This window comes from Eretmochelys imbricata, chromosome 10 (assembly GCF_965152235.1).
Source record: "Eretmochelys imbricata isolate rEreImb1 chromosome 10, rEreImb1.hap1, whole genome shotgun sequence".
In the NCBI taxonomy this organism is placed as follows: domain Eukaryota; kingdom Metazoa; phylum Chordata; order Testudines; family Cheloniidae; genus Eretmochelys; species Eretmochelys imbricata.
In genome coordinates, this window is record NC_135581.1 from 82,394,507 (window position 1) to 82,403,102 (window position 8,596).

At 51.2% G+C, this 8,596-nt stretch overlaps 1 long non-coding RNA gene across 1 annotated transcript in view; it reads left to right on the top strand.

The window, feature by feature from the left end:
- The window catches only part of LOC144270739 (uncharacterized), an 88,028-nt gene extending 79,827 nt beyond the window's left edge, over positions 1-8,201 (top strand). The window contains exon 4 of the long non-coding RNA XR_013347233.1: positions 8,017-8,201. This is a non-coding gene — a long non-coding RNA (uncharacterized LOC144270739). The remainder of the gene's footprint in view (positions 1-8,016) is intronic.
- Positions 8,202-8,596: the final 395 nt, after the last annotated feature.

Sequence of the window (8,596 nt, forward strand, 5' to 3'; positions counted from 1 at the left end):
TGTACCGTGCAGGCAGCGAAGGGACGGAATAGTGTGTAAACAAATGAGTCCGTTCAGATTATGCTTCATTAAACTTCCCAAGATCAGGTTTATTTTTATATCTGCTCCTTATCTCGAAGTGTTTCCAGCACAGCCTCTAGCGCTGACAAATTATTTTGGCCTCCCTGGCCGCTCTGTTCCTGGGACATGGAGGCATCTACCAGGCGCGGACCTTGCTCTTGCTCAGCCTGGGCATAACTTCGCTGTGGCATGAAACCGGCGGAAGGCGCCTGAGCCAAACCGCAGTGGAGCCATTCGGAGTCTTTCCGCTGACTGTTGGATCAGGCTGGTGGGCTGGCTGGTGAGTGGTGGCATCCCAGGGTGCAGCCATTTTGCAATAGAGATGGACCAGACAGAGTAGGTAGATGCTAGGTACCGCTGAGCCTCGCGACGCTCACAGAGCTGAGACCAGGACTGTTATTAACAGCAGTACCATTACAGGAGCCCTAGTCATGCACTAGGACCTCCCAGCGCTAGGCGCTGTACAAACAGAAAGGACTGCCCCAAAGCAGCTTGGGGGCTTTGCTCTCCTAGTTGTATCAGCTCATTGATTTCCCCTAGAGCTGGAGGTGGGAGCTGCAGGCTTTTCACTTCATTTTGGTGGGTGGGGTGTCCAGTGCTACCCAGCTGCTCAAGGCCTGAATCCTTTGTTAGCAAGCCTCCTTTGCTGGGCCCCAGGCAGACAAATGCTTCTGGGCCCCCACCGTCACGAGCCTTGAGGGGCCGGGCCAGCTTTGGGGTGGACGGTGGTAGAAGTGTGCGTGTAGCGGGGGGGCCAAGCGACAAGTTGCAGCACAACTCAGGCAGGCTAGGCCTGGCCATCCCCGCCAACCGAGGCTGGTTTGCCTGCGTTAATCTCTCTGGTCTCCCTCCCTCCTGCCCTGCACTCATCACTACTCTGCTCATTTCCACTGAGAAACGATTAGTAATGGATGGGACCCTCCCTGCCCCTCCACTTCCCACCCCTCCCTTTATTTGGTTTGTTCACCTTGATAAAGTCCTTGGGGCAGAAACCCAGGCAGCCAGACACCTTTATCAGAGAGTGAAAATCAAAATACACACTGCCGGGAAAGCTCAAAGGCTTGTTCTAGTTTCCTGCTCCAGGCAGGGTTGCGGACTGAAAGGTACATTGTAAGCTCGATCCAACAGGGAGTCTCTCAGGCACGGCGTGGCACGTGCTGCGAGGAAGGCATTGCAGCGGGACCGCCGCCGCAGTCAGAATGCAGAGAAGGCATGAGGGTGCCTCGGCAGCGGGCTGGGTGAAGAAGTTACTATACCGACCCTCCGAGCCGCATACGACAAGCTTCAGAAGTCCGAGAGCCTGTGCGTGCCTGCCGGGGCTCATGGCTTCGGCTCCACTCCTGCTGAAGCCCCCGAGACCCGCCCCACACTGGGCAGAAGCCCCTACCCCACCACCGCGCTGCAAGGCAGAGGTCCTGAGCTTCCCCCATTCCCCCCTCAGCCCAGTCTGGTAGATGGAGAATGCGGGGGGAGAGGGGGGGCGTTCCATGAGCAGCACTTTAACTGTAAAAGAGCCACACATGTCTCACGAGCCACAGTTTGGCCACCCCGGTCTAGGGTAAAAGCACAGAGAAGACCAGATTTCATGGTCCGTGACACATTCTTCATGGCCGTGAATTTGGTAGGGCCCTGTATAGAACAGAACCAGGAGACAGGAGATGAAAGCGATCAGATGAATAGAAAAATTATCACTTGGAGACAGGTCTGCTAAAGCCGGGACTGTTTTAGACAGCGGGCAATAAGTTGGGACAAGGAAGAGGTATAGGAAATAATGGATGGTACAGACAAGGTCAACAGGGCATGTTTACTCACCCTTTCACTCTCATTACAAGAGCAAGGGGAAATGCAACACAAAACTCTGCAGTTAAAACTGAGAAAGAAAGTGCCCTGGTTTTTTTGAACCACAACACCCACATAGCCTCAAGAAGATCTATAAACTCTCATGTGTCAGGGTATAAGCCAACCTCTGGCTGTCTGGGGTTAGGCAGAAACTTCATCTACAAGCAGCTTATTCCAAAACTGTCCATTCTGGGTTGATGGTTTTTTGTTTTGTTTCCTCTGGCCACTGAGAGAGACAAGGTCTGGCTGTGCTAGAGAGGTCCCTGGGTCTGACCCACTCTGACTGTTCCTATGACCCGACTTTGCTGGCGGTGTGTTCTTTCGTTTTCCCGCACAAGTAATGGCAAGTCATGAGGGGATTGGAAAGATGTGCTTTTGTTCTCTTCACGCTTCTCTTGTACCTCTTTCTGTCGGCAACCACGCTCAGTACGGCTCACTCCTCCACAGGGCGGGAGGTGCATTCACCACCCCTCCTCTTTGGGTGACTGCTTTCCAGGCTCTGAGCAGGGGAAGCGAGAACACTGCTAGCTACACCTTGCCAGCCCCTTTCTATGTGGGAGGACACTAGAGGAGCATAGTGTCTTATTTTCTCCTCCGTTTCGTAGGGGGCTGCAGCTAACCTTTCTCTCTCTTTCTTCATCTACCTTGGGCCGATTCTGATCTCCATCAGCAGGGGGGCTGGAGCCATTTGTATAGTGAGGGTGCTGAGAGCCATTGAACCAAACTGTAACCTCTGTATACGATGGAAACTACTTCAAGCCAGGGGGTGCGGCACCCCTACTTCCAGCACCAGTGTCCATCAGTGTAAATCAGGAGTGACGCCCGTGAAGTCAACGGAGCTACGCTGGCATACATGAGATTAGAATCAGACCCCAAACTTTAAACATGGCACTTTGTCTCTGAAACCAAATGCTTCTTTGTAGGCCCTTTGAGATCAGAGCCGTTAGTCACTGGCACCTCTAAATTAACGGAAAGCCGGGCTCTTCCATCCAAGCACTACCCTCGCTGCAGCAAGGAGAGCGGAGAAATATCAGAAGGCACCGCAAATCACTGTCTGGACAGGCTGCATTCACAGCGCAATCCTTCCAAAATGCTGCAGAACACAAGATCTCTATTAAGAGTTCATTTCCCTTCTAATCCATTTTATTTACTCCCACCCATCAGGTGGCATGTAATCCAACTGAGTCCAGGGGAGAGAGAAAGGCCGAATGCAGCCTCAGCTGCGAGTGTATTTATCTTTTTCTCCTGTGAAGAGAAAGAAAGGGACACCATTAAAAGGAACGTTAACTCCTCGTCTCTAAAGAACACCTGAGGCCTAGTTCCATGCTCCCTGAAGCAGTGAGTGAGCAGGTTCTCATTGTAGATAGAATTACCCAAGGTTTCCTTACAGACGCAAGGAGCGAGTGAAGCGTTGTGTGTTTGAATCACCTGGACATGCCACTGGGCAGAAGACAAGCAGCCGCTATCCCCAGGCTGGCGGAAGAGATCCTGGCCAGACACTCTGTGGCACTGGTAGCCAGAGCGAACAGGGTGAGGAAATGCATCGTGGTGACACCCTGTAGTGGCAGGTGTGTGACCCACATTTCCAGTGGAGCTGGCATGCGGTTGCTGCTGAGCACGTGGGCGTCACGAGACAAGATAATCACCATAGCAGGTCGCTGCAGAAGGAGAAAAAGAGCGATGCTCAGGCCAGCTGACGGAACTGAATAACCATCACACAGACCTGCTGCTACTGCTTCCTGGCAAACTTAAAGACGGAGTTAAATTCAGCCCGGGTGTGAGTGGGCGCAACTCACTGAACTCTAGCTGTCAGCGTCTTTATTCTTCTCCCTCTTTTATATGACATGGGGTTTAACACGGGAGCTGTGTTCCTTGTGTAAGGGGACTGTTGCCCCCTTACTAACATTCTGGGGGGGGGGAGGTTTAGTTGCTAGCTCCCAGTACTAAAAAGGGGGAAGGGTCAATGGGGAATCAGGACCCTGAGACGGACAGTCCCCAGGAACAATGGGGAGAGGCCAATGCTCCGGGTCAGCCTGAATGACAGGGCGGGCAGGCTAACCAGGGAGTCAGGAGGCCAGGGGGGTCCCATCCTCCGTGTGAGCTGGATTTGCCTGGGTCAGACAGAGTGGGGCCGAGCTAAGGAGAAAGCAGGGCCCCAAGCTAAGCTGGGGAGCAGAGCTGGGCCAGATCCAGAGGGACCGGAAAAGCAGCCCAGAGAGAGCAGACCCTGTCCTGGGAGCAGAGCTGCAGCCCCAGAGCCAGAGGCACAGCCCAGAGAGAGCAGACTTGCCCTGGGAGCGGAGCTGCAGCAACCACAGCCAGAGGGGCCAAAGAAGCAGCCCAGGGAGCAGGTCAGTGCTGGGAGCCAAGTCACAGAAGCAGCCGGCAGAGCAGACCTGTCCTGGGAGCAGAGCTGCAGCAACCAGAGCCAGAGGGGCCAGAGAAGCAGCCCAGGGAGCTGGAGGCAGAGCAGCAGCAGCAGCCGTGCTGAGACCGAGTGGAGCAGCTGGGGCTGGAGCAGTCCGGAGCTGGGTGCGGTGAGCAGCTGGGGAGAGCAAGGGGGACCCTGGGCAGCGGGCCCAGCACAGGGAGATGCCTCCGCCAAGAGGCTCAGCAGGCCAGGCTTGGATCGTAACCCTGACGGGGCGGGGGAGACACTGGAAAGAAGGGTCCTAACACCTAGAGCCTGAGAGCCTGTGGCCACCACCAGAGCGAGTGTTCAACCCACAGCATCCCCGCAGCACAGCCAGGCCCTGAGAAGAAGGCCTGGGACTTACAAGGAACAGACTGTGAACCGCCCTGACGTTCCAGAGACACTGTTTGTGATGTTCCCTGCCACAGAGCGGGGTGATGTGTTCCCTTTAACCTTTCCCATTTTTCCTTATCCTATTTAAAATTAATTGTTGATTAAATAACTTGCATTTGCTTTAACTTGTATGTAATGGTCAGTGGGTCAGAGAAGTGCCGAGTGCAGAGAGAGTACCCCGGAGTGGGGACACCCTAGCCCCTGTCCTAAGTAACCACAGCAGGGTTGGGGGTCGAGCCCCCCAGGAGTCCTGGGCCCAGCCTTGTTGGGGTTACGAGGACTCTGCCAGACAGGAGAGCGGAAGGGGAGTCCTCAAGGGCAGAGAGGCCACTGGCTAAAGGAAGTGGGAGCGAGGACTCAGATCCTTTCGCTAGCCCACTTCACCGGGGCCATGCAGAAGCCAGGAAAGTTCCCCGCAGGAGTGGGACTATTCCCCCGCTTACACATAGCAGCATACAATGGAGGAGGCACTTTGTAATGTTTGCAGAAGGACAAGCTCTGTGCTCCAAACAGGCTGCACAGTGACACTGGACTCATACCCTGACAAATTCGTCTGCTCCTTAGTCTGCTGCTTAGTCATTCCAGTTACAATCCCTCCCATATATGACATCACAACTGCCAGCTGGGATGTCACAAGGGACAACCGTGACATCAAATACAGTGGTGACAATGGAAATCGGCATTTAGAGCCAGAATAAATCTAGGCCACCGTGATTGGGGAGCAAAGCCAAACCATGGCTACCATGATACTGAATCCCTTCCTGAGATTCGGGCCTCAGTTTTGCACTGCTGAGCGCCCACTTTGCACTGACCCCCAGCATGGCCTTACAGCCCTGATAAAATTTCCCCCAGATAGGGGGATCCTCTGTGGATGTAAAGGCAGTGTAACAGATCCGGTGCCACCTCCTTAGTTGTGTACATGGCCAGGGTCCGTTTATACCTAGCTGACCTCCTGCTGCTCTGTTGGCCCCTCTGGCTGCTGGCAGCTGCCATAAGTTAGTGCAACCTTCAGGCCAGTACAAGTTTAATGGCAGTGCAGCCAGCCCCTTTACACCTCCTTCTTCGTCACAGCTGAGGATCTAGAGCTTTGGCTGTGTCCAGAACACAACTAGAAAATAGGCCCCTGGGGACTGTGTATCCAAGGCAGAATTGAAGATGTACAAGCTGGCTTGGATCAGTGGATTCGAGTCCAGCCCCTTTCACCCACGTGGGATTAGAAGGAATTCTGAATCAGAGTTCTGGTTTCGGGTTGTTTCTAAATTAGGAGCTCAGATAGGAAATAAGTGGGAGGAACAGACAACCTTCTAAAGAACACAGCAATTGTTACCATGCAAAGGTCCCTAAAAATAAGAAAAGCAAAGAAATATATACCACCAGCAGTATTCACTCGCAACAGAACAGCTTCCAAAGTTTTCTACCTGAGGATGACGACAACAATGATGATTCTTTCATTCAAAGAGAGATCCTAGAACGCACATGGAAGAGTTGACTTTCTGGTCTGCACGCCTCAGGGTCCCCACTACCTTCTACCAAACCCCCACGGTATAACCAAAGTCACAGAACCTGAGACCTGGAGGCCTAATACACTGGCACTCGATACACTACCATGGGTTGTGATGTGAGATGGCAGCAGTTTGCCAAAAGAAACGACTCCATCCCATTAAAATGGCGCTCTCGGTGGTGTATATGGCAAACACGGAGGCATTTAAACTGACAGTGAACCAATGGTGCCGGCGCTCCTATGAGGTGGTTTATTCCGAAGTGGCCTGGATACATGTAAACAGCCCCAAGTTATTGGTATTGCCTAAGAGATGTCCCACATTTGTGTATTTGTGTTCCAAGGCTGCCTAGATACAAGGTTTCAAAGGATACATAGATTCTTCCCATCAGTGTGTTAACTTACTGTAGCGGCTTGGTAAGTGTGCTGCATAATGTCCTTCTGAATGGACGCATAGTTATGGGGCCATTGAATGTTTTGTTCTCATTATGTGTAGTCCCCATCATCCTGCTGCTTTCTCACTTGTGGGAAAGACATTCCAGCTAGAGAGCAGTCTCTCACTGGCTTGTGAGATAGGGCAGGGCCAGAGGGGTACGGGGGGGCGGGGTTAGGAAAAAGGAGGCTGGTTCAGGATTGGGGGCTTTGACTTTCCCCTAAATTGTTCCAGTTCCCTGTATGTGCAGGTAGCTCATCCAGATGAGCACCCCATGGTGAGCACTCTCCACTCCATTCATGACCGACTGAATCCTTTCACCTTTGCCATTTGTGAGCTGAGACCCACCGAGACCCTTCTTCCCGGCCGAACCCAGGAGGAGCAATTGATTCAGACTGGGCTCTCAATGACCGTTGTAAATCTGGAATAACTCCACAGACTTCCAACTAAGTTACTCTGCATTTATCCTGCTTTAATTAAGAGAACAATCTGGCTTTCTGCTCATAGGTTCACAGTAAAAAAAAAAGTAAGACTTAATTGTACTGATTGCTTTTAATTGCATTTTAATCTTGATTTAATTTACTTTTAATGTATTGTTTAATCTGCATTTTTATGTCTTATATTTATTTTGTTGCTGTGCCATGAAGGCTGCTCTATAATTAAATAAATAAGGATGTTACCTGCAAAAAGTCCTCCGCTGTTGGCCTGGTTAGCAATTCAGACCCATATTCTGCTTAGTGCCTTGACTGCAGAGAGCAATGAGTAGGAAGAGTTTTTGTTTGCTAGGTGTCCATGGGTGGGTGAGGAGGGAGACAGAAGGCACAACAAATACATTAGGCAATGAAAATAAATGGATGGGTGAGAGAGGGAGGATTAAACCTTCTGCATGCCCACCGGATGTTGAGACACCAAACTCTGACTGGGTTCAGGAGGTAGTTCCAAGTGGAAATAATTGCAGATTCACTTATCATAACATTGAGAAATGAGAGAAAAGACAACAAATCATTAAACACACTCATTTTGGTGGAAAGGTCTCCACCTCTAAAGAAAACCTTAAAGGACTGTTTGATTTGAATCCTGTTTATTTTTCCAACCATAATTTGGTAGAAATTCTAGACAAATACAGACATCTGCTACCTGACCTTTCTCAGCAATGGAATTCCAGTGGATCCAGCAGGAAAGACACCATGACTGGGGGACACTTTGCAATCCAAGACACCTTACCGCAACAATAAGCTCCTCACCTAGCTGTCTCCCTCTGATTGTGTCCCGTGACTTGACTTTGCATTCTTCACAACAGCTACCCCAACCACAGAGACAAAGAGCCCCCGGAAGTCCTATCAGCCAGCATGCTTTTTACCGTTCGCTGGTTTATTTCAGGTACACGCCTCCTGCCTCCCCTTGCTTGCTCTTCATGTTGAAAGTGTGACCCAGTAAAGAGATGGGAAGGTGAAACTAAGCAGATGCAACCGCCAGCCCTCCCCTCACACCACCAAGGAGAATAACATACTTTTACGACTGTACAGTAACAGACAACGTCAAAGCAGATGCCCCAGTTAAGTAAACTCCTGAGCTCAAGACAAAGATTGCATGTCTCACAGATGTAAACCAGCCTCTTATGTGGTTATTGGGAAGTGTAGATAAAAATGGTACCAAATGTGATTATGTGTAGAGCACTTAAGGCTGCGGGGGGAGAGGGGGGTGTAAGGCCAGGCTTGCTGGGTGGTCTGCTCAGTCTTTCTAACCCCTTAACGTTGCCTTGTAGGTGCAGCCCAGTGCAATTGCCATAAAATGTGGCAGGAACTGATTACAGAGGGCAGCGTGGGGTGGGTTTCTTTCTAAGTTATTGTATATCCTACAGCAAATTAAACCGCTAATCACAGGCAGCTTGCCCTATGGCCCCCACTCTCTTCCTAATTAGAAAAAAAGAAAAGGTTAACAGACTGGGGTGTTCTGACTC